Source organism: Rhinolophus ferrumequinum, chromosome 24 (assembly GCF_004115265.2).
Source record: "Rhinolophus ferrumequinum isolate MPI-CBG mRhiFer1 chromosome 24, mRhiFer1_v1.p, whole genome shotgun sequence".
Taxonomy (NCBI): Eukaryota; Metazoa; Chordata; class Mammalia; order Chiroptera; family Rhinolophidae; genus Rhinolophus; species Rhinolophus ferrumequinum.
The window spans coordinates 16,456,901-16,484,024 of record NC_046307.1 but is presented as its reverse complement, the minus strand read 5'-3'; the positions used below and the strand labels follow the sequence as shown (position 1 = coordinate 16,484,024).

Here is a 27,124-nt window from a genome sequence, read left to right as displayed (position 1 = left end):
TCCCTTTACAAGTGTCTATAACTAGCCCCATTTTACAAATGAGGAAAATGAGGTTCAGACCAGTTGATAACAGAAACTTAAAGGTCACACAGCTAGTAGGTATCAAAGCCCAGATTCCAAATCAGATCTGTCAGTCACCACACTAGTGCCTTCACTGACTTCATTTTAAAACAAGCCCCAGTACTCTCTTGCCACCTTCCCCACTGCATTTTTCTCCATAGTTCTCACGCTCTTTAGCAATCAATTTACTGCCCTGCCCCTCCCCCATCCAGGTAGCCTGTAAACCCATGTGGGCAGGGTTTTGGGGGTGTCCTGTCCTGCTCAGTGCCTATAACAATGCGACACAAAGTAGGTACTCCAGAACTCTCAAAGAAATGAATTTGGCCAAAAATTCTCACCAGCTATTTTCAACTATCCTGTCTTATTAGATTGTCAATTTTGGCAGTATTTTGTTCATTTCAGTCCCTCCTACCTCCCACCCCCTTGGAGTCTAGAATGATACTTAGAACATAGTAAAACATTCCATAAATATTAGGGGGCAGGATTTAACTCTTCCTGTGTGGTTTTGGAATGTACCTTGAGGGTGGTCTGCTGTTTGCGGAACTCACCATCTCTGCTCCCACAACAAAGAGGGTGCTTAGTGGAAAACTAAGGAGGGCTGGTACACTCGTGGAGCTTCCTCCCTGGGGCCCTGGGTTCAGCCCTCCCCACTCTGCTTCAGGATGCTGATGGACAGCCGGAATCCACAGCCTGGTGCAAAGGTGTTTGCATTTTGTTTGCCATGTTTCTGACTCATCTTCCCTGGGCTGTGGGAAAGGGTTCAGCATGTGGCTTCACAAACTGCTGAGCAGGAGGCTGGGCTTTGGAAATGATATGAGGGGGAAAAAAGGACCTAATTAAGCAAAGTAGGTGATAGTGTCAGGAAGGAAAAGCAAGCAAGGGGCAATTTGGATATCTGCCTGCAAATAAGAGAGATGACTGTCATTTTCTCCTCTGGCTCCTGTTTGCCCTATAAATCTCAGTTCACTAATCCAAGTGTTTTAATTATCGCTGTATAATACAACATGCTGTGATGGGCCCATCATGGGGAAATTAAAACGAAGGACGGGGGCGAAGGGATTCAGACTACCCCATTCTCCCATCTCTCTTGTTTACACTAATCTGAAGGTGTTTTTTCCCCCTTCTGCCATAAACACAACATGGGGTTTCCAGCATCAAATGTACTACCTTCTTTCACTCACAAAAAAGCAACTTCAGGCCCTGAGCTCTCTCCCCCAAACTATGCAACTCAGGGCCCAGGCGTCACCTTGGCCACTCGACACTTAATCCCCACGAAATCAAAAGAACCAAGTCATGAATTAAACACTAGCTCCAAAAGGAGAGTCCCTCAGTGGGAAGCAGCATGATGGGTAAGCCTGCCATTTGAATTTCACCTCCACTACCTGCTAGCTGCAGGGCATTGGGCAAATCACCACTCAGAGCTTTGGCTTCTTTAAATAAAATACAGCAGTAACAGAATTCAATATATAACATAAAGCACTTAGCACAGTGCCTGACACACTGCTACGGCTATGTAACACACTCCCGTCTCTTGGGTTTTTTATCTTTGCTCCTCTGCCTAAAGGAAACGTCCAGAAAGCCGTGTGGCTCCCTCCTTCCCTTCCTTCTCAAATGCCACCTGATCAGCAAACCTTCCCGTGTCAGCCTAAATAAAATACTAGCTACCCTCCTCAGACACATACTCCGGCTTCCCCCCTTATGTTTTTCATTTTTGTCCACAGCAGGAAGTACTACCTGACACTTTACATACATACGTTTAAATTGTTTTTGTCTCCTTCACCTAAAAGGTAAACTCCAAGAAGCTTGTTTTGTTAACTGCTGTTCTCTCCAGCTCCTACACAAAAGTGCCTGGCATATAGTGCATGTTTAATAAATATTAACTGAGTGAATAAACAGCAGCTTTTCTTCGGATGATGATGACTGCAAGGGCCACCCCGTAGCCAAAGTTCTTCACAGGCTAGGAAACTGAGGCTGAAAGACGTCAAAAGCCCTGCCCTCTGGTTCCTCTTCCCCGGAACTGTGGTGGCGAGGCTGGGGGCCCTGGCTCCTGCCTGGGGGCCCTGGCTCCTGCTGTCTTGCTCTGCCTCCAGTCAGCCTGCTCAGAGCAAAAACTCGGCATGTTGGTACCCTGCGCTCCTCATCTGGGGAATGGAAGCAATTAAGCAGATGGCTTTCCCTCCCAAGTGCTCGGGACCCGGATGCCCCAGTGACTGGCAATCTATAAAAGCAAAAAGGACAGGTGGAGATACCACAGCCGCTCTGGAAATCCATCAACAAATGTGCTCAGAGTTGAGGAACTGCAGACAGCTGGAGCACAAAGGAGCCAAAATCCAGCAGCAACGAAGACCCTCCTGGCTTTCTGCACTGACTGAAGGCAAGCACTGAAGTTTCTGGGGTGCCTGTATGACTTCCTCTCGCAGACACAGGGGACGCTGTGAGGAGGGATGCAAACCCCAGCTTCCCCCTTCCTAGGTGCACAACCTCTCTGGGAACCAGCTTTTCATCTCTTAGGATCCTTCTTCTTAGGCTCAAAAGAGAAAGCACATACACGGCACCTGGCACGGTGCACGGCACACAGCAGGCATATATGACTGTAACTGTCCTGTATGACACTGATGATTTCCAGAGGCAAACACAACTCTCTCCCCAACCCCCATTCACCTCACCAGCAATTAGAGCTTAGAATTAAGGGTCTTGCAAAAGAAGGGGGCTATTCAGCCGGAGGAATCCAGCACCGGATAATTTTTCTATGGATTCCATTTTCCCATTCAAGTAGACTGGAGAGAACATAAGACTCTACATCAGGGCCTCCTCTTCTTCCAAGCCACTCAGAACCTCAGACAGCCCCAAAAAGGAAGATTCCAGTCTGCTAGTGTCAGCTATTCAGGTTCTCTTTTCCCAGAGTTCCGTGGAGGTAGAGGTAACAAAAGACTCAACAAAAATATCCTGTAGTCCCTTCACTACCAGTCCCCATAACCAAATACTCAAGATGTAAAGCACATGGTTTAATAATCAGATTTAAGGTACTGGATTTATGGTTACAAAGAGGGACACCACCAGTAATCAGAACGGGGTGACTAAATGAGGCCTGTCGTTTGCACTTTCACTGTGTGAGCCAGCCTAGTTCTCCAACCCCTGTGAACCTCAGTTTCCTCATCTGTATATAACAATGTCTATCTGTGGCGCTATTTTAAAGATTAAATGAGTAAAAGCGGCCAGTGCCTCGTTCATTAACTGCTGCTTTGAATATTCAAGCCAAAAAGGCCAGTGCAGCCAAGCAGGAATCACAAGCATTAACCGATCCAAAAGAACACTGTACAGCAAAGGCAACCCTTCCCGAGACCACAGACCGGACACGACCACCCCGCCTTGTGCCACAGGTTGGGAGCGAATATTGACTCCATCAGAGCCTTCCAGAAATCCTACAAAGCAGTGGGGGTAGGTGGAGGGAGAGGTAAGGATGCAGAAAAGCACAGGTGGAAGTGATAGCCAAGCAGCTCCTGAAAAGGGGTGACCGGCTGGAAATGGTGGGGGACGCTCCTCCTGTAGTAACTGTGGCTTTGAACTTCCCAGTAGAAACTGCCACCTTGGATGACTGAGGATTCCAAGAGGTTCCGGCGGCAGTATGGTTCCATGGTTACAAACAAAAGCTTTGGGGTGAACCAAACCTAGGTAGAGAGTTCCAAAAGCCTCCTGGGGGATCCAGGGGTTGGTGAGTTTCGGCTACTCACGGAACCTCCCTGGGCCTCAGTTTCCCCAGACACGAGAACTAACGATTACGGCCTCTGCAAGGAGATTGTGAGGCTAAAGAGAGCCGGGGTGCGCTGGGGTGCTTCCCGGACACGGCCAGGGCGCCGGCGCCCGGGTCTCATTCGTTCCAGTAGGAAAAGGTCGAGCAGGGAAGGGTAGCGCTCAGGTCCACAAGAGCTGAGGCCCTTCCTCCGCTGCAGCTGTTGAAAAAATAATCAGAAGAAAGCAACTGGAACGCGAGCGGGGGACGCGGCGGCGGCGGCGGGGGAACTCCCCCCGCAGGCGCCCCGGAGCCAGCCGGGGCCTGTGGCCTGGCCCGGGAGGCCGGGGAGGCCGGGAGCGGGCGCCCAGCCGGAGCGCCGAGGCCCCGCTGCGCCGGGCCGGGCGGGGGCGGCGGAGGCGGAAGCGGGGGCGGCCGGAGCGCGGTGGGGATGTTTAAAGGAAATTTACAATCATTTCCTCTCTGTGGTTTGGTGACAAATCAACAACATCCTGTTCTTTTGTGAGGCTCCGGGCGCCTGCGAGGCGGGGGCAGCGCTCCGGCTCTTAAAGGGACACACAGAGGCCCCCTCCCCCCACCACTCCCCTGCGGCTCCAAAAAAAAAACCCCATAGCCTCCCCAAGGCGCCACCTCCGGGGGCGCGCGCGGCTGGAATGCGGGGGCGGCTCAGGCGGCCGCCCTCGGGCCGCGACCCAGATCGCATCGCGTCACCTCCCCTGTGGCGTCCTCCCATTCCCCTTCCCCCCACTCCCGGGAGAGGAGGTGGAGGCAGTGGCGGCGCACCCCTGATGGATGTCGGAGCCCGAGGCCATCTCCCACCGCGGGGGCCGACAGGGATCCGAGGGGCGCCCGTCGGATGGTTCCCCTCCCAACCTCCAACCCCCAACCCCAGAGCAGTGCTGTCCCAGCTTCGGACCTCCGTGTAGTTTTTATCCCTTTTCTCCGAATCCCCTCGCCTCGAATTTTCCAGCCCCCAAATTCTAGATTTATGGTTTAAATGTCCACGTACGCACACGAGGTTTGTAAAACGCTAAAGCAGAGAGAGGCTTCCCAAGCTGTAGGAGTAATGAGAATCAGATGGCTAGGACCAGAAAAATAAAAAAACACTCAACTGCCCTCCTGGGATTTCGTTCATTCAGTCATTTAATGAGCATTTTTTTTTTTTTTACTAAGCACTGGTCATCATCCTAGGCCCGGTGCAGAAGGAACAGGATAGTCAGGTCGCTGCCCCCAAGGGGCTTAAGGTCTCGAAATGAATTAATGAAGGAAGGAAGGGAATGGACAGGATTATTTCCACAGCTACAAGGCTATGATAAAAGGATCATATTCTAGAAGAGCGGCTTTCCAGAGGGAGACTTCTCTGAGCAGGTGACCCTCTGACCTAGGGATTGGAGGGTGAAAAGGCTCCAGACCTGGGAAGAACTGGTTGAGGGGTCAACAGTTATTAGGAAAGAGACTGGAAACGGGCAGCACATAAGCCCATCCCAAGACCACCTGAAGGACATATTTTCTTCACGAGGACAAGCCTCGGAGGTTGGCATCCAGGATAAGAGAGACCTGAGTCCTTCTGCTCTGGCTGTATAACTGGAGTGACTCCTTCCTTGCTCTAGCCTCATTTTCTTCATCTGGACAATGAGAACACTGAGCTAGATTCCGTGGTTCTCAGCCCTGGGTGCAAATCAGGATTCCCCGGGGAAATTTTATAAAATACTGACCCCCAATCTCACCTCAGACCAACAGAATCAGAGTCTCTGGTAACCGAGCCCGGGTGCTGGCATTTTTTAAGGCTCCCTGGGTGAGTTTAGTGTGCAGCCAGGGTTAAGAGCCAGTGACCTAGATGACTTCTAAAGTCTGGGTTTAAAGCGCAGACTTTAAACCCAGAGCTATTTGAATTCAGGGTATAATCAGTCACACTGAGTGCTTAGCACCTACTACCGTGTGTCATACACTAAATACATTATATATTTTAAATTACAAAGAACAACCCTACCAAATGAGATAGGTACTATTACTATCCCCTTTTTACGGATGAGGAAATTGAGGTACAAAGAGAATACAAAATTTGGTTAAGAGCATACAGCTAATAAGTTGTGTTGCCTGAATCCTCTAAGCTGGAGTGCATTTCCAGTGACAGGGAGCAAATTTCTACCTAATGGAGTTGTCAATCACACAGAGTAGCTACCAAGAGAAGAGCATGGGGTGCTTTAAGTCTGGGCTGTTCCTACATCGTGGATGGAGGCAGGGGACTGGGCTGGATGACCTCTAGTAATTCTGACAGCCCCAAGGTATACGTGCCCCAAATGAGGGAGTGTGGCTCTAAGAAAACAGCTTTTCATGTTTCTCTGCATTGATCCTCTTAGTCATTTTCGAAGATGATCCCTGTAAAATGTGCAGTTTTGCCTTAACCAGATGGAAGAGCCATATGGCAGGGCGAGGGGGAGAGAAGAACTTTCTTTATACCCCAGTATGGTCAGGATAGAACACACTCACCTATCCCCACACACTCCTGTATGGGGCTCAACACTGCCCTTTTCTCCTGTGACCACTGTCCCACGTGAGAAGTTTTGTGAGACAGGACCCGGAGGGGGGTGTGGTAAGTGGGAACTGAGACAGGTTCCCCCCGGGAGTAAAAAGCCTGTTAAAACTGAGATTAGAAAAAAGAGGATGGTTCATTCCTACAGACTATTGTGGCTGCTGTTAAAAAAGAAAAAAGAACTGTACAGACTAGAAAGATGCAGATAATATATACAAGGCACATAATAGGATCTTCTCAGTAATATTCATGTAAAACACACACACACACAGGAAACCAGCAGAACCATCTGAAAGGACAGACTAATGATGATTGGGCAGATGCATGGGGGCGGGGCTTAGGGGGCACAGCAGGGGAGTGTGTTGTATTAATGGTATACTTTTACATTCTCTGTCTTAATGACAACAATCATGTATTAATTTTTTTAAGATAAAGGTACTTCTATTTATAAATAACAAAAATAAATATTAAAAGGGGAAACATACCAGGCCACTCTGGGCCCTGGGAACTCTCCAGGGTAGACGCCTGGCAATGCCATCTTTGCTGATTCTTCCAGCTGGTGTTACTAGTCCCCTTGCTCTTCCACAGCTGCTTTCTCCTCAGCATGCCATTCCAGTGGCAGTCTCTTACCTGGTCAACTGCCTCCCCTCCAGTCAGGGAGTGTCCCACAGAAGACAGATTTGGGAGCTGCCAGCTCCAATTGATGTAGGAGATGACAAAGCTCATTTGAGAGAGAAAAATTGCCAAAGGGGCTCCTTGGCAGTGGAGGTGGGTGAAGGGAATGGCAGTGGTGTTCAAAGGCTCTGACTTCCCTGTGTGTCTGTGCATTATTCTGGAAGCTGAGAAATGGACTCAGACAGACCAAGACCTGAAGGGAAACAATAGTGCTTTGTGGTCAGACCCTTATCCCAGAAACCCCAAAAGGTACGGGCAGGGGTCCACTTATAACATTATATGCAGAACTGTCCCCTCCAGTGAGGACCTGATAACTCAGCAAACTCATGGCCTGCATGACTGGCACAAGGTAAACTGTCCCGCTCTAGGGAGGAATCGTCGTGACCCTCTATACTTCCTCTTATTTATGTTTTCTTAGATCTTTGTAGTTTATACACAGTGTAATGTCCTGGTGAAGAGCATGAACTAAGAGACTAGAAAACCCAGGTAGATTCTCAGCTCCATCACCCTTGCTAAGCCTCAGTTTCCTCTGCTCTAAAATGGGAATAATAATAGTACTTACCTCGTAGAGGTTTTTGGTAAGAATTACATGAGATAATACAGGAAAAGTCTTGAACGTTGTTCCTAGCACATGCAGTCAAAGGTAACTGTTGGTTTTATAACTAACAATAACAAGATCCAAGTCAGTTATTAACTATACCTTTCAAATGAGAGTCAGAAAGGTGACTGAGTTTTGTGGCTCGTTGACATTCACACTCTTACTAGTTTACACATCTCAAACATAAGTCTGAATCTTGGCCCCCACAATTAGAGGTCTTCCAGAAGACCTACATCCACCAGAATCCTACAAGACTGAGCTACTACTGCAGTCAAAAATTATCACTTTCAACTCAAGTTATTCAATAAGGCTCTATGTACAGATGCCCTTGTGCTGGCTGCTATATAGGCAAGTCATGACAAATGGAATTCCTTCCTTCCATTCATCCTGGCCTGGCCATCTTTGAATCTTCCCAAAAGCCTTAGAAATAGTTATTTCTCTCTCTCTCTCTCTCTCTCTCTCTCTCTCTCTCTCTCTCTCTCTCTCTCTCCCTCTCTCTCTCTCCCTCTCCCTTCCTCCTCTCCCAGCCCCCTCTTCCTCTTTGACTTCTGCTCCTGCCTTCCTCATTCTAGTTAGGAGAAAGTAAGCTTCTGGGGGTAGGAGGTTTAAACTGATGGGCCATTAGCAGCATAACAAAGCAAAAGGAATTTTCCAGGTCACCAGCCAACAACTTTAGAGTGGTATTTAAAATTCACTTGCTTAGTGGGAGAGAGAGAGTTTGGTCAGGAGGGGTGGGGAAGGATTTCTCCCAGCTGATGGGGAGCTGGGGAACACCCTTTTTTATGGCCAGCAAAACCAGTAAACACCATAACAAGCTGCTTGGTTTCTGGGCTGATCTTTTATCGTTGTACTTGGAACACAGAGATTGAAAAGAAAACAACTGTCTGTGTGCTGAATCCATAAATAAAAGGTTCTCCTTGGCTTCAGATCTAGGGAACACCTGGATCCCTGCTCTGGCTTCAACCATGATTTGCTAAAATATATAACATACCCATAAATTTCTTCTGAGCGCACTGAATAGACACACACACACACACACACACACACACACACACACACACACTATCATACACAACCTGCCTTATTCCAGCTGTGGCAAAGTTTAGCAGGAAAGGAACTATGGTCATGTTGTGTTTCCCCCACCCCATACGTGCATTTTTAAAATTTATTTTTTGGCAGTCTGGAAGTGATTGGGGGAAGGCAGTTACAACACTTAATTGGTAAGCAGATCTGTTCTAGAAGAAATGTTCTTCTACAGATCACCTTTGCTGGGGAAAGAAGAATGACCAGCAAAAAGTCCTGCTGAAATTTGGTAACTAGGCCTCATTACCTCCCCATACCACTTTTTCCTCTCCCACAGAGATTTGCTCCAGGAACTTTCATAGCCCTATGGCCACCTACATAAGACTTAAAATTCCTACAACTCTTGACCCTAAGGGCTCCCCCAAATTGCATAAGGCTGCTTAAGTAGTAGTTATATTCATTTTTAGTCTTTTTCAACCTCTTTAAAACTCAGAATCCTTTTCAAAGGAATGCAAAATATAAAAAACGTATTAAAACTATTGTTTCTGGTTGAAGCCAATCACAATGTTGATCTAAAGGGTCCCTAGGATTCGGTTTGGGAAAAAAAAAAATCACTATTTTAGAATGTCATTTGATTATTACTATAAGTATATTTTGGTAGTATAATGAAGTCCAACTGCTCACTATGCCTGTAGAAGCCTTTTTAATTCAGCCCCCACCTACCTGAGCTCCATGTAGTTACTCTCATGGTGTTTACTCTCTCGATTTACTCTTCTGTTTTGTTGGTGCAGGTCCTCCACTAGCTTCCTGGGAAGAGATACATGGGAGGTACATTTTTTGAGACCTTGCATAACCTTTTATTCTTTTTTCACATTTTGATTGGTAGTTTTGCTAGGTATAAAATTCTAGGTTGTAAATCATTCCCCAAGAAGCCTAGGCCTCTGCAGTGTCCAGGTCTTTGAACTAGAAGTACATTTTTGCATGGAACATATACTTCCCCACCTCCACCCTTATGTAGCTAACACCTCATTATTCTTTTCAGGGAAACTTCCCTGCCAGCCACCTGCCCCTCCTCGTTGGGTAGATATCTCTCCTAGTCGCTCCAGCAACACCTAGGGCTTACCCCCTCACTACACTTATTACGCCTTATTACCATTACCCGCTTATTTGTCTAGGTTTTCACTTGCCTCCCTCCTTCACTCCAAGTCACTTTGACTCCTCTGTCAGATTAATCTCTCTGAGCATCACTTTTCAGTATCTCTTCACTGCCCAAAACACTTTCAGAGGCTCCTCCTTTCCTTCCACATTAAGTCCCAATTCCTCTGCCAGTTTTCAACCTTCAGAGTCTTCTACTAGATTGTGAGCATGGGGGCTAAAAATATAGATCCACAGTGCCACTCAATAAATATTTGTAGAACAAAGGAATAAATTAATGGTTGTGATGATATTTTTCTTTTTTATTGCAAGATACAATCGCTAATAAAATGTTTGACAAACGCTCTTACCAGTTGGTGCATGCTCTGGATTTGAGGGATAGAGAACAGGACTGGTCTGGGGAAAGAAATGCTACCTTGATACTAGGAACACAGAAAGAATCCTTATAATTTCTTGTTCAATATCTGCTTCCCATGAGGACAGGGACCAGGTCTGCCCTGCCCACTGCTACGTTCCCAAAAATCAGACCCTACTGAAAGCTTAATAAAGATCTGTTAAATGAATGCAGTGGTCCAGACAAAGCACTATGCATTATACCACCAAGAAAACAAATCAGAGAAAAAGTCCCTAAGCTGTCTCACTATCTTGGGAAGAAGGAAAGTTTGGGATGAAAACTCAATTCATCCTCTCATCCCACCCCACCTCAATAGCAAGTCAGAAGAACCCTCTCCCAATTCCTTGTTCCAGATATAGGCATTTCCTTCTTTGAACACCTGGATTTGAAGCCCTGGAATTATTTGGCTTGGACCCTCTCCTTCATAGTCTGTTTCTCTTCAATCATCAAGTCTTGTTGCCTCGTCTCCCTTTACAGTAGCTTTCACACTGAGCCTCCTTTTCCATTCCTCTTGCTAGTACCACCTTAGAGGCCCCCATCACCCACACCTAGGTTTTCACTTGGCTCCCTCCTTCACTCCAAGTCACTTTGACTCCTCTGTCAGATTAATCTCTCTGAGCATCACATTTCAGTATCTCTTCACTGCCCAAAACACTTTCAGAGGCTCCTCCTTTCCTTCCACATTAAGTCCCAATTCCTCTGCCAGTTTTCAACCTTCAGAGTTACTTGTAAATGCTCTATTTTTCCCTCCATACATGCACCAGCTCACTTATCACACATACACAACTCACTCTGATTAGGCAAGCTGTTTCACTGTCTTGGAGCAGATTTGTGCACAACTTGTGCATTCTCTTCTCTGGAATGTTCTCCCTACCCCTCTTTTAATTCAATCCATCCTTCCAGACCTGGTTTAAATCTCTCCTCCTCTAAGATGCCTTTATTGACAACTTCAAGCCTTGCTGATCTCCCCAACTTTGAAATCCAAATAGTGCTTACCATCTTTGTAGTCCAGTTAAATCCGGATAGGTGCCTTATATAAGACACTATACAGTCTACATAGGTTAGTGTGGTTCCCCCCAGCTATCCTGGCTGCTCCTTGATGGCAAAGATGTAAGGATGTCTTATTCTTGCAGCTAAAGACCCCTTAGAGTTTAACATGTAGTAGTATTCAGGAGGTGATAAAAATGCTGACTTCAGAAATAGATAGACCTCGGTTAATCCCAGCCCGAGCAATTACTAACTGTGTATTTGGGCAAGTAATGTAAACCCTCGGAGCCTCAGTATGCTGATCTGCAAAACTGGAATAATAACCGTGCTACCTCATAGAGTTGTTTGTGAAGATTAAATAAGATAATGCTGAGTAAAGCAATTTGCACAGTGCTTTGTTTTGATACACGGTAAATACTCAATATATGTTAGCTACTGTTGTAAGAGACTCCAATCCCAGTTCTTGGAGTTGAACTTTGGCCTTGATTTTGTTTCAGACTTTCTGTAACTGAGTCAACCCTTGCAAACAGTGATTTCCTTCCACTCCCTACCTCTGTGTCCACCCTTGGCTAGTCAGAGCACATCTCTGTAAGCAGTGGCTAAGGGCAAGTTGCATCATGCAAGGTCATCTCAGGCCCATTTTGTCATCCCTCCTGCCCTCAGCACTCCTGGAATCAGTGCTGAATTGTCTGGGTGGGAGCTTTTGGTTTGTGAACCTTTTTAAGCCTTTCTTCCACTTTTTCTTTATAGTTATCATTGTATTATAAAAGCAATGTATGACTATTATTTTAAAACAAAAGTACAGAAGAGGGTAAAGTGAAGAACAAAAGTCTCACTCCCATCCAAACCTCCATTCTTACTCTTTGGAAGTAACCAGTTAGCAGTTTCTCATGTGTACTTCCAGACAGCAGCCATGGCTGTAGAAACATACACACGTACACTGTTTTGTGGCTTGCTTTATTCACTTAACGATCAGTCTTGCACACCTTTCTATATCCACACCTGATAGATCTACCACACAGTGTTTAATAGCAACTTAAATTTCTTTTGTAGACAGCACTCATCATCGATTTTATCAGCTCCCTACAAATGGGCATGTAGGTTGCCACTACTACAACATTATGACGAACATCCGTGTGTGAGTGTGTGTGTGTGTGTGTGTGTGTCTGTGGACCCCTTCAGTCTTCAAGGCTTCTAATTGCCAGATTAGACAAGACTGAGGGTGATTCTTCAAATTTGGTTCCACCTCCCGAGTTTTCCACCCATACACAGTCCGTGGCATTCAGTCCGTGGACCCACTGACTCACCAATCTGCAGCATGACCACCGTCTTCCTCACTTCAAAATAGAAGAAAGAGGTCACTGGGCTATTTCCTCATGATCCTGCCCAATAGGAAGGCGCTCACAGAACCCATGTTCCTCCCTTTCCCTGAAAGCATAGAGGAAATCCTGAGTTTTGGGGAATAGGATTGCAGAATCCAGCTGTGTTCTCAGGTAGCCCTGAGGAAGCCCCAGAGAAGGAAGGAAACACGTTTTTGGTTCATGAGACACACTTCCAGCTGTTTTCAGTGGGGCTGAGAGGGATGTGAGTGTGACAGTAAGGACAGTAGCTGAGACGGGCTTCAGATGGTAGCTGAGAGGAGGTGAACACACAGGGCTTTGATCAGCAGTGACTCGGCATTATTATCCTAGCCCACATCCGTCCCTTTACACTGAGTCCTTTCTCAGGCCAAGGACAGGATGGAACGGCAGGAACTGGGACTACTTATCTGCAGCTCGGCCTGACTCATATACGACCCCAAGCCAGCCACTTACTGTACTCTGAGGAAAGCCTCAGGGGCCTGAGGGAAGCTAGGCTGGAAAAAGGTGCCCCTGGGTTGTGTCAAAGTTGCCTGCTTGTAGCTCTGGGACCCATCCTAAGCTTCATTAGTTAGTCCATTCCCCTATCTGTAAAAAAAAAGCAAAAGCAACCCCAGCGGTCCCTGTCTTATACTGTCCTTGAGAGCAGGAGGTTCACCAAGTGCTTCATATAGGACATGGCATTACATAAGCTTTCAAGAAATCTTTGCTATTTGCTCCACTGATATCTCCTTCTTGCCTAGCACAGTGTCCGATTCAGGGTAGGTGCTTAATTAAAACTTTTTTTTTTTAATGAATGAATGGACAACTTCTTCATTTCTGGAGGGCAGACAGGAAAATAGCAAAATGACCCTCAAGGTCTCTCCAACCCCATGTCACCCCATTCTGTTCTTTGAAACTGTAGCAGCTTAGTGATAATGTGGTTTGGTTTGCTTTTCACTCAGGTTTTTTGTTTTCCTCTGTCTCTGGATTCCTAGGAGAAAAGATGTTCTATTCTCCCTGGCTTGTCCTCAAGAGCCAGCCACATAAGACGAATCAGCTTAGGGCCAAGGTCCTGGAATACAGCCTTGCCTCAGAGTTTCTAAAGAGAAACCAAACCCCAGGACGAGGGAATATCAGAAGAGAGAGGAAAGGAAATTAACTTATGCAGTCAATAAATATACATATGGAGCATCTACTGTGTCTGGAAGTGAAACCAAAAGCTTGCTGCATGGGCCTGACCCCTCCACTCTCTTACCAGGCTGGCATATGCCACAACCCCTCAAAGCCTGGCCTCCATCTCTCTACTGAAATGGTTGCCTTGCATGTAGCCCCCAAGAGTTCCCGGGGTTAATCCAGGTGCCCTTTCCTCCATTCTTGTTCCTTACTACCTCTCTCATCACCTTTCTTCTCCTTTGGTTTCTCTGGGTAACTGTACTCTTCTGTTGTCCTCCCACCATTCTTACCTTCTGTTATGGGCTGAATAGGGTCCCCCATCCCCCTAAATCCATGTGTTGAAGTCCTAACCCCTTGTACCTCAGAATGTGACTGTATTGGGAGATAGGGTCTTTAAAAGTAATTAATGAGGTCATTAGGGTGGGCCCTAATTCTATATGACTGGTGTCTTTATAAGAGGAAATTAGGACATAGGCAGAAGGCAGCTCATGTGAAGACAGAGAGAAGAAGGCTATCTCAAGCCAAAGAAAGAGGCCTCAGAAGAAATCAACCCTGTTGCCATTTTGATCTCCGACTTCTGGCCTCCAGAATTGTGAGAAAATAAATTTCTGTTGCATATGTCACCCAGTCTGAGGTACTTTGTTATGGCAGCCCTAGCAAACTAATACATTCCCTATATTGTATGACAACAGATATTACACCCAAACATCCCATCCTCCTCTATAAATCCATCTGCATGGCTTAAACTATCATCCCTACCTCTCCCAATTTTCCACTCTGGTCGACATGTCCACACACTGAGACCTGGACACTCATCCAGATTCCAGCTCTGAATTAATACCTGCCAGACAATTCCTCTTGAATTGTTTGGCCAATCCTTAAGCCTCAAGAGATCTAGAACCACAGAATCTTTAAAGGCGAGTCCAACCACCTTGCTTTACAGATGAGGAAAGTGAGGCACTAAGTAAAACAAAACAAAACAGAAAACCAAACTCAGCTCTCTTTCTGACTTCCCTATACCTAAAAGCACCATGCATCTGGTTACCACTCAAAAATGTGAAGTCATCTTTTATTCTGCCCTTTCTTTCATACCTCATAGCCAATCAAAGAATGTCCACTTTATTCAAAAATCACTGCCTATTGTCCAGTGTTTTAGATCTATTTTGTTTTCTTCCCATAGATTAACTATTTTGGCACATTTATATTTAGGTAAGTACTGAATTTTTAGGCCTCAGTAGCCTGTTCTGTCAGAAAGGTTGGATAGCATTGAGGATAAGAACACAAGCTCTAGTCTCTCACACGGGTTTTGTTCTTGGTTCCATTCTGTGGCTTTAGATGGGTTTTCTGAGGCCTACAGCATAGGGATTTTGCAAAAATGGAATGAGGATTTGAACTCAGTAAGATCTGTCCTCAAAACTCTTTGTGCTGTATCATGCTACCTCTTTTTCTGGGAATATAAAAGGAATTGGTTCAGTTTCTGACAGTATGGATGACCTTCCCAATGAGAAAAATTTCAAACACTGAATAAAATATATATTTTTTCTTTCATAAATCCTTGCTTAATAGGCAATATGTAAGGAATATACAGAGGCCAAAAAAGAAATGAAAAGGGAACTCTGGAACATAACTGAGTGCCCAAGACAGTTAAAATTGATGGTATCTACCAAAACTTGGTGATTTGAAGCTTCCATTTTGATGAATACAAGGAATGAGGAGATAAAGCTTAAACCCACACAAGGTAAAAAGTCTAATAGAAGCCCCTCCAAAGGGTTAACAAAGAGTTACAATCTCTGTGTAAGGGTGAATGAGAAATAAATTCATGGCACAGAAGAGGCATCAAGGAAATTTGTATGACCAACTTTTGATACTGAACGAGGGAATGAAAACAAATCTCCCCTGAAAATTCATAACTACAAAGCCTCCACATGAGTTTATAGATTGAATTCATACTACCTGTACCCCATGTAATTTGAAAAACCTAAAGCAGAAAATTTAATTTAAGGAGCTCTTGTTTGGAATAAACCCAAGTAACTGGTGAAAGCAAATACAATTCCTCTTTGAAGGACTGCAGTTTCAACCCACGCCTCAAGGAATGCCCACAAAGTCCCAAGAAATTGAGCTTAGAGTTAAAAATCACAAAACACACAAGGAAACAAGGCACCATAAGTGAGAACCAGCAGAAACAACAGACAGTGTAATCAGACCCACAAAAATATGAGATACAGAAATTATGAAGTATAGAATATGAATAGGTATTTTAATATATTTCAAGAAATAAATGTGAGGTTTAAATACATGAGCCAGGAGCCAAAGACTATAGAAGGCAAAGAAGCCAATTGGGGAAAAAAAATTAAAAACTAGGATGAATTAAATAGCAGATTAGATACTGTTAAAGGCAGAATTTGTTTACTGGAAGATGAATATGAAGAAATCTAGAATGTGACCCAGAAATATAAAGAGATAAAAATGTGAAGAATTACATATGTGACATTAGAGGATAGAATAAGATGGTCTAATGCATATTTAATTGTATTTACAGAAGAAAATAAAGAATAAGAGGAAGTATTTGTAGAGTCAGAACCAGGACTAGAGTGAGGTGCCTAAAGCTAAATATTTATTTTAGATACTCGTTCACAGGTTCAATCCTGCATTTGCACAAACTCAAGAATGAGCACCTCCTTAAATTTGGTGCCCTAGGTACTTTACTGGGTTCACACTCGTGCTGGCACTGCTGAGAATTTTCCAAGTTGTTGTAAGTCATCAAATTCTGTGTCCAAAAATCCCAAGAAGGATAAAGAAAAATACTCACACCTATTTACGTAATAGTGAAAGTGTAGAGGGCTTGGGGCTAACACAGATCAACAGCAAAGAAACTACACTTTGACCATATACTATTCAGTAGCCATGATGGAAGCCAGAAGGGTATCTTAAACGTGCTGAGACAAAATAAGTGGTAATCAAGAATTTTATTCAAGAATTTAAATATGAGGATAAAAGAAAGTCATTTTCAAACCAACAAAACATAAGAGAATTTACTACAAACAGACCCTTACTAAAGGAAATTCTAAAGGATTAATTTCAGGCAGAAGGAAGACAATCTCAGAGAGAGGCTCTTATGAGAATTTTTTTTTTTTTTTTTTAAAGGAGGGTGCAGCTCACAGTGGCCCATGAGAGGATCGAACCGGCAACCTTGGTGTTATCAGTACCACGCTCTAACCAACTGAGCTAACCGGCCACCTTCAGACAGATGCTCTTATAGAAAGGAAGCTACCAGTGAACATTTGACTGTATAAAGAAACAATAATAATGTCTTATCTGTCGTGGGGAGGTGGGGAAGATAGAATGAAAGCATGGGACTATAACAGAATATAAATGCGGGGGGATTGAGAGGGGGGTGGTGACTTAAGCATTTAAGGTAAATGCTTAATGTAGTTTAAGGTACATTAAGAGGGTAAAAATTGTGATTAGGGGATCCACTAAAAGAATAGACAAAGAGACTATCACTTCCAAGGCAATCAATGGGAAAAAAAATGGGATGACTGAAAAACCTCAATCCATAAGAACACAAAAAAGTAAAAGGAAAAACAAAAAGAAATCAAATATATGGTGATGGAAGGAGAACTGACTCGGGGTGGTGAACACACAATGGGATTTATAGATGATGTAATACAGAATGGTACACCTGAAATCTATGTAATTTTACTAACAATTGTCACCCCAATAAATTAAAAAGAAAAAAGAAAAATAAAAGAAAAATCAGGGCATAGGGGAGGCTATGCCTGTATAGGGGAAGGGGGATATGGGAAATCTCTGTATCTTCCTGTCAGCTTTATTATTAATCTAAAACTGCTTTAAAAAATAGTCTTAATACACACACACACACACACACACACACACACACACCAGGACAAATAGCACAAAATAAAATAGAAAGAAATCTAACTAATTCAGTAATTTTCAGTTCTTACATAAATACATGCAAACTGAAAAGTACTCCTTTGCACTAAAAAGACAAAACTTGTCAAACTGGTTAAAAAACAAAATCCAGTCATATGTGCTTGTTACAGGTAAAACAAAGGAGTTAGGTTAAGTAGTTGCTCAAGTTTGCTCCTGCTTTATCCAGCCAATGTGATTTCTCTATAAAGTCAAACAGAACAACTTCGGTCATTTGAGGAGAGTCTGATAAAGAAACTATGTCCAAACAAGTGGGGAGAGTGTATGGAAACCACACGGATAGTGCAACACCCTGAAAACAGCACTCCGTTATCACCTCTAGGACTGAAGGGCCAAGGAAGTTTGGGCAGTTCCCAGAACCCATTCTGGCTCCTTCCAATCCATTTTCCACTAGCCAGAATAACACACTCCTTAATACCCATACTCAGACACTCACATCCACAGCTTCAAGCCTTTTTAGAGCATCCTACAGTTCTTGAGGATAAAATGAATATCCTAACATAGTCCCCAGTCTTTTGTGATCTGTGCCCTCTGATCTTTCTGGGATCCAAATCCACCTCATTTTCAGCCCTTTAGTCACAGTGGCCTTCTCGTATATCCTTGGATTCACCATGCATACTCCCTCCCACCTCAGGGCCTTTGCATATGCTCTTCTCAGCCTGGAATACTTCTCACTCCACATTCCAAATCCACTTATCACTACTCATCCTTTTGGTCTGAGCTCAAGTGTCACTTACTAGAGAAACTTTCCCAAAGCCCAAGCCTTCATTATACACCTTCAGGGCATTAATACTTCTCCTACAGAGCACTTAACACTGTTGTCATTTTCTATTTATATTTGTGCAACTATTTGATGAATGTATGTCCCACTAGACTGGAAGCTCCGTGAGGGTAAGAATGGCACCCTTTTTGCTCACTGCTGTACAGTGCCTGGCACCTAGTAGGAGCTCAATAAATATTGATGAAGGAATGAAAACATCCTACTTAAGAGAGGGGCACTTTACTCAGAAAGAAGTGTTATGTACCCTAAGAAGTTTGCCCAGTTTCATTACACAATTTGCATTCATTCATTCATTCATTCATTCATTCACAGATTATTAACTTGACGTTTCTCTGTATCAGACAGATTTAAAAACAGCTTCCTTCAAAGGCCTTTCCTCAACATAAAAATACTCCCTGCAATGTTTATATGGCAAGAACAGGTGGAAGAGCCTCCAACCCAGGGCAGTGGATAGCACCTCAGTAAACTTGGTGGGCAGTCAAGGTGGAAGACAGGGAGAAGTGCCGCGTGCTTGGCCCATCGGACCCAGCGCGAAAGTAGATGGATTGAACAATCAACCGTGAACTTTGACAAGGGCCCTAAATGGCGGCCGGGGCTGTGGCCAATGGCACCAAAGTGACCGAACTCTAACCATTTTTGCAAAGTGGGGCTGAGCGAGCTGAATTTGGTTGGCTCCAGACAATTGCTAACCAGAGAGAAAATCCTCTGCCTTAAAATTCCCATTTGGGAAAAGAACCAAAAGCATTTCCTTTGATTAATAACATGTACATCCTGTTCTCTGACTTGATTGACTTTACACATGAATGGTAATGGCTCTATGCCTCGGCTTCCTCATCATCATTGAGGAGGAAAACTTTTAGATTTTTTAAGAGCATCAATAATAGCAGTAGCAGCAACTAACATTTATTGAACATCACTCTGCCAGACTCTCTGCTAAGTTTCATATATGTGTGTGTGTGTGTGTGTATACACACATACACACACACACACACACAATCTTCACGTAAATCAGTTCATGTTGGTCCCTTGCTTAAAACCCTCCAATGACTTCCACTGATATTAAAATAAAATGCAAACTGTTTATCATGCCCTACATGAGCCAGCCCCTACCTATTTCTGCTGCTTTGTCTCAAACAACCCTTCCCCTCAGTTCCAGCAGTATCAACCTTCTTTCTACGATTCACATACACCACACTTTTGAGGTAGCCCTTCTGCCTGAAGTATTCTTCCATCAGATCCACCCAGGGCTGCCTCCTTTTAGTCTTTTGGGTCACAGCTCAGTCATACCGCGCTGACTCCCCTACCACCCTCACCCCATTGCTTGATCATAGCACCCTGTTGTATTGCCTCCATAGCATGTTTTGCTATCTGAAATTACTTTAACGATTTGTTTGCTCTGTCTCCCCTAACTAGAACATACATTCCATGCGGGCAAAGACTCCTCTGTCTTGTTTACCCCTGAATTCTGAGTGCCCAGAAAAGAGCCTAGCACAAAGTAGGCATTCCACAAACATGTCTCAAGTAAAGGGACCCTGTGAGATAAGAGCTACTATACTTATACCATTTTATAGATGAAGGACCTGAGGCTTAGTGACGTTGGGTGACTTGCCCAAGGTCAATGAAGTAGTAGGTAAAGAGAGGATCTGAGTAACAATCACACCCAGGTGTAACTGGCTGCAGGACTTATCCTCTTCATCACTAAAGAGACTGAGATTCATCCCATGAATCGTGTCCAGTACCCTCCCCACTACTACCCCCATATTCATCCTTTGTACAGAACCTGGCCAACGAAGCAAAGAGGCATAAAACAGTGCAGAATGTGAATTAGTACAACCATTTGGATAACTGTTTGAAAATACCTCCTAAAGCTGAACTAGTCCTCAGTATACATCCACAGATATACAAACATATGTTCTACAAAAGCCATGTACAAGAGTGTTCACCGAAGCAGTAGTCTTAAAAGCAAACACTGGAAACAATCGAAATGCCCATCAGTAGTGGAATGAATAAATATACTGTAGTATAGTCATATAAGGGAATACTATACAGCAATGAAAAAGAAACTACAACAGGCATGAATCTCACCAAAAAAAACTACCTACTGTATAATTCCACTTATAGAAAGATCAAAAAATAGGCTACATTAATCTGTAGTGCTGAAAGTTAAAATAGTGATTACCCTTGTGGGTGGAGGTGGGGTATAGTAGTGGTTAGGGATGGGAGTAGCATGAGTGGGGTCTACAAAATGCTGGTAGTGATTTGTTTCTTGACCTGGATGCTAGTTCCACAGCTGTATTCACTTTGTGAAACTTCACTGAGTCTTACACTTCTGCTCTGTGCACTTTCTGAATGTATTTGTTGAATCACATGAAATTGCCATCTTTGTACAACCATAAAAACTGGTTGAACATTGGCAATTTCATATAGTTCAACTAATGTTATACTTCAATAAAAAGATTACTTAAGGAAAAAAAAAATCCTGCCTTGCACATAGCACTATAAAAACTGGTTTTGAGAAAGAGCCTGTGCTTTCCAAGGGCTCCTTGGCAGGTGGTAAACAGGCTCAGCATGGTTGTAAATTCCTCCCCAGGGCCTGAGGCTGGTGCACTTGGCTGTGTACTCCAGAGTCTGGAGCCTGGACCAGACCCAGTGTGGTGAAGGAGGCCAGAAATGTCCTTGAGCAGAGATGAGCAACTCTAGCCTCAGGCCCAAGGTGTCAGTGTTTCTGGAATACACCGGTTTGCACCTGCCCTCACGGTCTTTGCACTCATGGACTTCCCTCTTGGGCACTGGCATGGCTCTTTTTCCTCAGCGTCAGACTGCCCAGAGAGGCTTTCCCCAACCTCCCTAAAGAGGCTAACTCCTTCCCCAATGCACTGTTACATCCCTTTATTATTCCCTTTGTGGATTTGATCTACATGTGAAATTATGCTATTATTTGGGTGGTCATTTTTTTTTTATTATCTGCTCTTCTCATTATAGTAAGTTGTATGAGAGCAGAGGATTTCCATATTATACAAGGTGTGATCAAACAATACGGTGAACGTTTAAATTTAAAAAAAAAAATTACAGGAAAAGACACACTGCCATTAATCCCCCTCAAAATACTCCCCCTTGCTTCAAACATACCTATCCCATCATTCTTGCCACTTTCTGAAGCAGTTCCTGGAAGTCCTCTTTCATGTCTTTAGTTGCGCTGTCATGGCTGCCTCGATGTCCTGAATCATTTTGACTTTGGGGAAGAGCCAGAAGTCATATGGTGACAGATCCAGTGAATAAGGTGGATGAGGACATAGTGTAATGTTTTTATTTGACAGAAATTGCCGTATACCAGAAGCAATGTGTGACACAGAGTGTTGTCATGATGGAGGATGATTTATGGCACACTTTAAAACATACCTTCTCTCAACCATAGCTCACACCCAACTGACTGCACCGAACAAGTTGAAACTTGTCATACACTGGTACTAAGGTTTGACATGCTGCTTCCTATATTGAAGATCCCTGCTCTTCCATTGGTTGGCACTTGGCAGCAGCATTCGTTGTAGTTTTTTATCACAATGGAAAGGTTCCGTGTCACACATGGCTTCTGATACAGCAATTTCTGTCAAATAAAAACATTGCAGTGTGTCCTCATCCACCTTATTCACTGGATCTGACACCATGCGACTTCTGGCTCTTCCCCAAAGTCAAAATGACCATGAAAGGAAAACATTTTGAACTGATTCAGGACATTGAGGCAGCCATGACAGCACAACTAAAGACACTCACAAAGAGCACTTCCAGAACTGCCTCAGAAAGTGGCAAGAATGATGGGATAAGTGTGTTTGAAGTGAGGGGGAGTATTTTGAGGGGGATTAATGGCAATGTGTCTTTTACTGTAATAACTTTTTAAATTTAAACACTCATTGTATTTTTTTTTTTTTTTTTATCACACCTTGCATTTGCTGTTTTACCCTCAGAGCCTGGTATGGCTGCTGGTACTTCAAAAGTGCTTAAACATTGGTTGAATGAATGATTGACCAAATGAAGTGGCATGAATGGAAGCCAGGGGAGAAAATGTGGCCCAAAGCACACGTGTCAAGTCAGGAAGAAGGGTGTAGTCCATCCCTCTCATGGAGTATGGGAGCCAAGCTAGGGCCTCAGAAGTCACTGGCCCCTCCAGAGGTCCAGACATCCATTCCTTGTCCCTGTGCTTCTCCCAGGGTCCCCAGTCTGGTTATCAGGGACTTTCTGTGATTTGCAAGCAAGGACCACCAAGGGGGCTGATTTGGCCATTGTTTTTTTCTTCTTGTTCAATGATCACACAGGTTGCTCTGGATTTAGCTCCCACATTGGAAATGGACAGTGTGCTTGCATTTTATGTGCATTTGAACTAACACAGATTTGAACTGTGCCGTATAAATATATTCATTAAAACCTTGATTCCGTTGCCAAAGCGGATACTATGCAAGTCTGACTTTACATTCACACTGATGAGGAAATCACTCTTGAATTATGTGAGGTCTTCAGGAATTGCTTTTTTTGTATAACATTCCACTGCCCTTCTCAGCAAAGAGCAAAAACCAAGGGTCTTGGAGGAAGGATGGAGAAGAGGAAGCTAGTGATCTGTATTATCATAACCAAATTAAAATCTTTAAAATTTCCACTACACAGAAATGACAGGACCACAAAAATAGCTGTGCACCTGGCTCTGAGCTAAGTTACTTTAAAAACATCATGCATTTAGTGCTCTGAAGCACTGAACAATCCTCTGAAGCAGATACTACAGTATGACTATCCCTTTTACAATAGAAGCTTGAGGAGATTAAGAATTATGCAAAATCACCAAGTGTTTAACATCCCCTCTCCAGACTGACACAAAAGAACCATCATTCAGCAAATAGTCAGCATTATATTACACTCTTTGCTACCACTGAAATTCAAGCATCTATATTGGCCATGGTTAAAATCAACTCTTTGGTGAATCAAAGATACACAGTTGAAAAATACCACTTTTGTCGTGCAGTGACAGCTACAGCATTATTACTTTAAGTATTCATTAATAAAGAAAACTTTCCTTGCACTTTAGATTGTTTTTCCTTTCTGAGGTGTTGATGCACCCAGATAAATGGGCTCCTCTTAAAATTCTAACTCATTCCTTGATCAAAATGTCTGGGTATGTTGAATAATGATCTAAGTGTGTATTTAGCACTTAACAGTGACCCAGGGCTATTCTAAGGCCTTTATGTGCATTATTCCACTTAAGTTCCACTCAACTCTTGGTGGTACTACTATTAGTTTTCATATTACAAAGAAGGAAACTGAGGCACGAAAAATTTGAATAACTTGTCCAAGGCTACAGAGCTTGTAAGGGTAAGACTGAACCCCAGCCATCTGCAGTTGGTGTCTGCACATCTGTCTTTCAAGCTCTCCAGCCTCCAAAGCTGAAAGAACAGAGTTCTCACCTGGGATCTGACACCTCCTTCCTTCCTCAGAGGATGAGGGGGCCCCTGGCTATCTTCAGTTGCTCTAGCACTTCCCGTCGTCCATCCTGTTTCTGGGCCTTCTGCCACTGAACCCCGCCTGGCTGAGTCTGTATTCTGCAGATCTGAGCTGCAGAGAAACTTTTCCAGGCCACCCAACCCAGGCTGTGGGCCCCCTCCTTCGCTCTCTGTACTCTCTAAGGCACTAACTACTGCTGTTAACTGTAATTAAATCATTCTTTGATCATTTATTTGTTTAATGTCTATCTCCCTACTTCACTACAAACAAGTGCTGTTCACAATTTCTATGTAGATGGGAGCAAGTAATGTGTTTGGGTTGGGGGCTTGGCTTTGTGTGCTTACTACCTGACAAAAGGCTAAAAAATGTCAATTGAATATAGAAATGAATGAGGGAAAGCATATCCCGGCCCTATCCCCACTGTGGTGTCACCATTTGACTGTAAGCTCCATGAGGACAACAATAGTATCCATTCCTCTTATCACTGTAACCCCAACACCTAACACCGTGCCTGACATACAGGAAGAGCATAATAATTTTCTGTGGAATTGATAAATAATTAAAACAGCGCCTCTGACTTCCTATTTGGAAAAGAGCAAGAAGACAGCTTTTTAAAGCAATATTATAGAGAAAAACGTGCTGAGCATCGGTCTGGAACACAGTAAATGCTCATAAATGTCTATTATTGAATTGGAATTTCTGCCTCTCCTCACTCCCACTAACTCAGCTCCCAGGTGCTGGCCAGGCCAGGAGCTTAAGATAAGAGGGCAGAGCCCAGAACTGAACCCACTCCACTCGCCTGGCCAGAATCTGGTGGGGGTGAAGACACTTACACTGAAGTTGGGGTGAAAAGACTGTAATTAGCCTGGGCAGGAATGCAAGATTGTTCAGATTTCCCTCTAGTAGGAAAGTTATACCGGGTGCTCGCTTTGGCAATAAACTAAAATAGAACGATACAGAGAAGATTAGTATGGCCCCTGCACAAGGACGACGCGCAAATTCACAAAGCATTCCATATTTTTGAGTACAACATAAGGAATATAGTCAATGGTATAGTAACAGCTATACACGATGTCAGAGGGGTATTAGATGTCTGGGGGAGGGGGGAGGGCGGGGAGCACTTTGTGACGGTTGTAAATGTCTAACTACTACATTACTTTGCACTCCTGAAACTAATTTTTAAAAAGTTTATTAGAACTAAAAATGTTAAAAAAAAAAAAAAAAAAAAAGAAAAGAAAAGAAAAGAAAAGAGAAGAAAAGAAAAGTTATACCGGGAAGAGACTGAGCAGTTTTGGAATGAACAAAGTCAGATGAAGTAGGAAAAAAAAAAAACCCCAGTACAGGCCTATTGGCTGCCCGATCCAAAAGAATGCGGTGTCTTCAACCTCTTAAGGAAAAACTGTTTTGCATTCCTCTACCATCTTTCACTCTGTCCCCTCACCCACTGGGTTGTGCGCTGCTGACGAGGTTTAAAACACAAATCAGAGTGTGTCACAACCCTGCTTCAAACCCTTACGAGGATAATATCTGAACTCCTCACGGGGCCAACTTCAACCTTGTTCATCAAGCTGTGGTCACAGAGGCCTCTGGTCAGCACCTCCATGTCAGGCGTGTCCCCACACAGGGCCTTCACCCAGGCTCCCTCTGCCTGACGTGTCTCCTCTTTCAGGCTCACTCCTTCTCAGTCATAAGGACTCAACTCACAATCACAAGCCCCTTCTCAGGAAGATACTCCTTGATGCCCAAATTAAAATCAGGTCCTTCCCGACTCCCCAGACCCTCTGATCCTGTTTACTCACCCCACCCCCCACCCCCTGCCACCTTGTGCTTATCGTGCCTCAAATCTCAAATCTGTCTGTCTCTCTAAAAGACTGTGATCTCCACAAGGGCAGGGAGGGCTGTCAGTCTGTCACCACTGACTCCTCAGAGTCAGGCCAGGCCCCAGCACAGAATACATGAATGAATGAATGCACAAATGAATGAATGAATTTGTCATAACATGCTTGAAACCTCTTTTCTCTTTAGGTTCCAAGTAGGAACAGGATATGGTCCCCAGTGCCCGCCCAAACACTGAATCACACTCTGCTCAGGCATCAGAGGCTTCTCCCAGTTCAGCACTGGGGTCGCTTCCATCTTCTCCCCATCCCACCAGGGCTGGGGTCTCCTTACCTTCTCCTTCAGGAAAGCTGAGAAAAGACCAGAAATGGAAGGAACACTAATAAAGGAAACAGGACAGTGAATCCCCCCCACCCCCACCCCCACCCCCACGCTCCCCAACCCCTCAACACCCTGATTTTCTTCCATAGTTTAGAAAGGACTTATTATTCCTATTCTTTTAATTGTTGAAGAAGGCCTTATAAGTGAGCACTGGCTAGAAAATTAGTTCCAACTTTACTTGTTCAACGTGCTTAAATGACTTGTAAGAAACAGGTTTTTAAGTTTGTGATGCTGAAGGGGTGAGAGCAAAGAAGAAATAACGGGGTTGCAAAAATTTAGAAAATCAGCACTACAATGTACTAGATCTTCCATTTACCAGATACAGGACCGTTGGCCTCAATTTCTTTCTCTGACAAATAGGAATAATGATATTGAAATTTAATACCTGTCAAGGGAAGTCCTGAACTGTAAAATACTCTTATTGTCTTCAGAGTTTTCCTCTTGGTTTTAAGGAAGGTCTTGGCCTTAAAAGACTGAGTTCCCCTAGGGAGGGCCTGTTCTGCACCCCCAGGAGCTGAGTAAACCAATCACACTGTAAAGGTAAGTATGGAGAAGGCATTTTAGACTGGGACTCGGTGACCTTGGGTTCTGGTCTGGGTTTGCAAAATGCCCCTCCGCTAACTGTCTCCAGAGCCCCAGACCCAGCTCCAGGCCAAGGCCAGACCTCCGTCCTGGGCTGGAAGCCTGTCATCGGCTCCTCTGACAACAGCCGAGTACAGTCCTATGGTGGTGTAGTTAGAAAACGAGGCGCACTAGCCTCACAACCTCCCGGTGAAGCCACAACACCCGCAAGACAAAACTTCCAGGGGATTCAGGCCCTGGCCCAGCTTTTATCCCTGCATCAAAGCCACCCCCTACCCCCAATTCCCCGGAGGCTACTGCCTCCTCGGTTCCTGGGCGGAGCTGGGCCTGCTGCGAGGGCTCCCGACTTTCCCTGAGTCAGGCCTAACGGCGGGGCCTTTCTTTTCACCGGCCAGAGCCGATACGCTCCCCCCGCGC

General features: G+C 44.4%; 1 long non-coding RNA gene and 1 pseudogene across 1 annotated transcript in view; one reads left to right on the top strand and one right to left on the bottom strand.

Moving 5' to 3' along the window:
• The window catches only part of LOC117016626 (uncharacterized), a 46,561-nt gene that overhangs the window by 18,414 nt on the left and 1,023 nt on the right, over window positions 1-27,124 (bottom strand). Inside the window, exons 2-3 of the long non-coding RNA XR_004421935.1 lie at window positions 12,484-12,604; window positions 9,364-9,447 (exon numbers count right to left, since the gene is read on the bottom strand). This is a non-coding gene — a long non-coding RNA (uncharacterized LOC117016626). The remainder of the gene's footprint in view (window positions 1-9,363; window positions 9,448-12,483; window positions 12,605-27,124) is intronic.
• Window positions 24,830-24,930, top strand: LOC117017145 (uncharacterized; annotated as a pseudogene).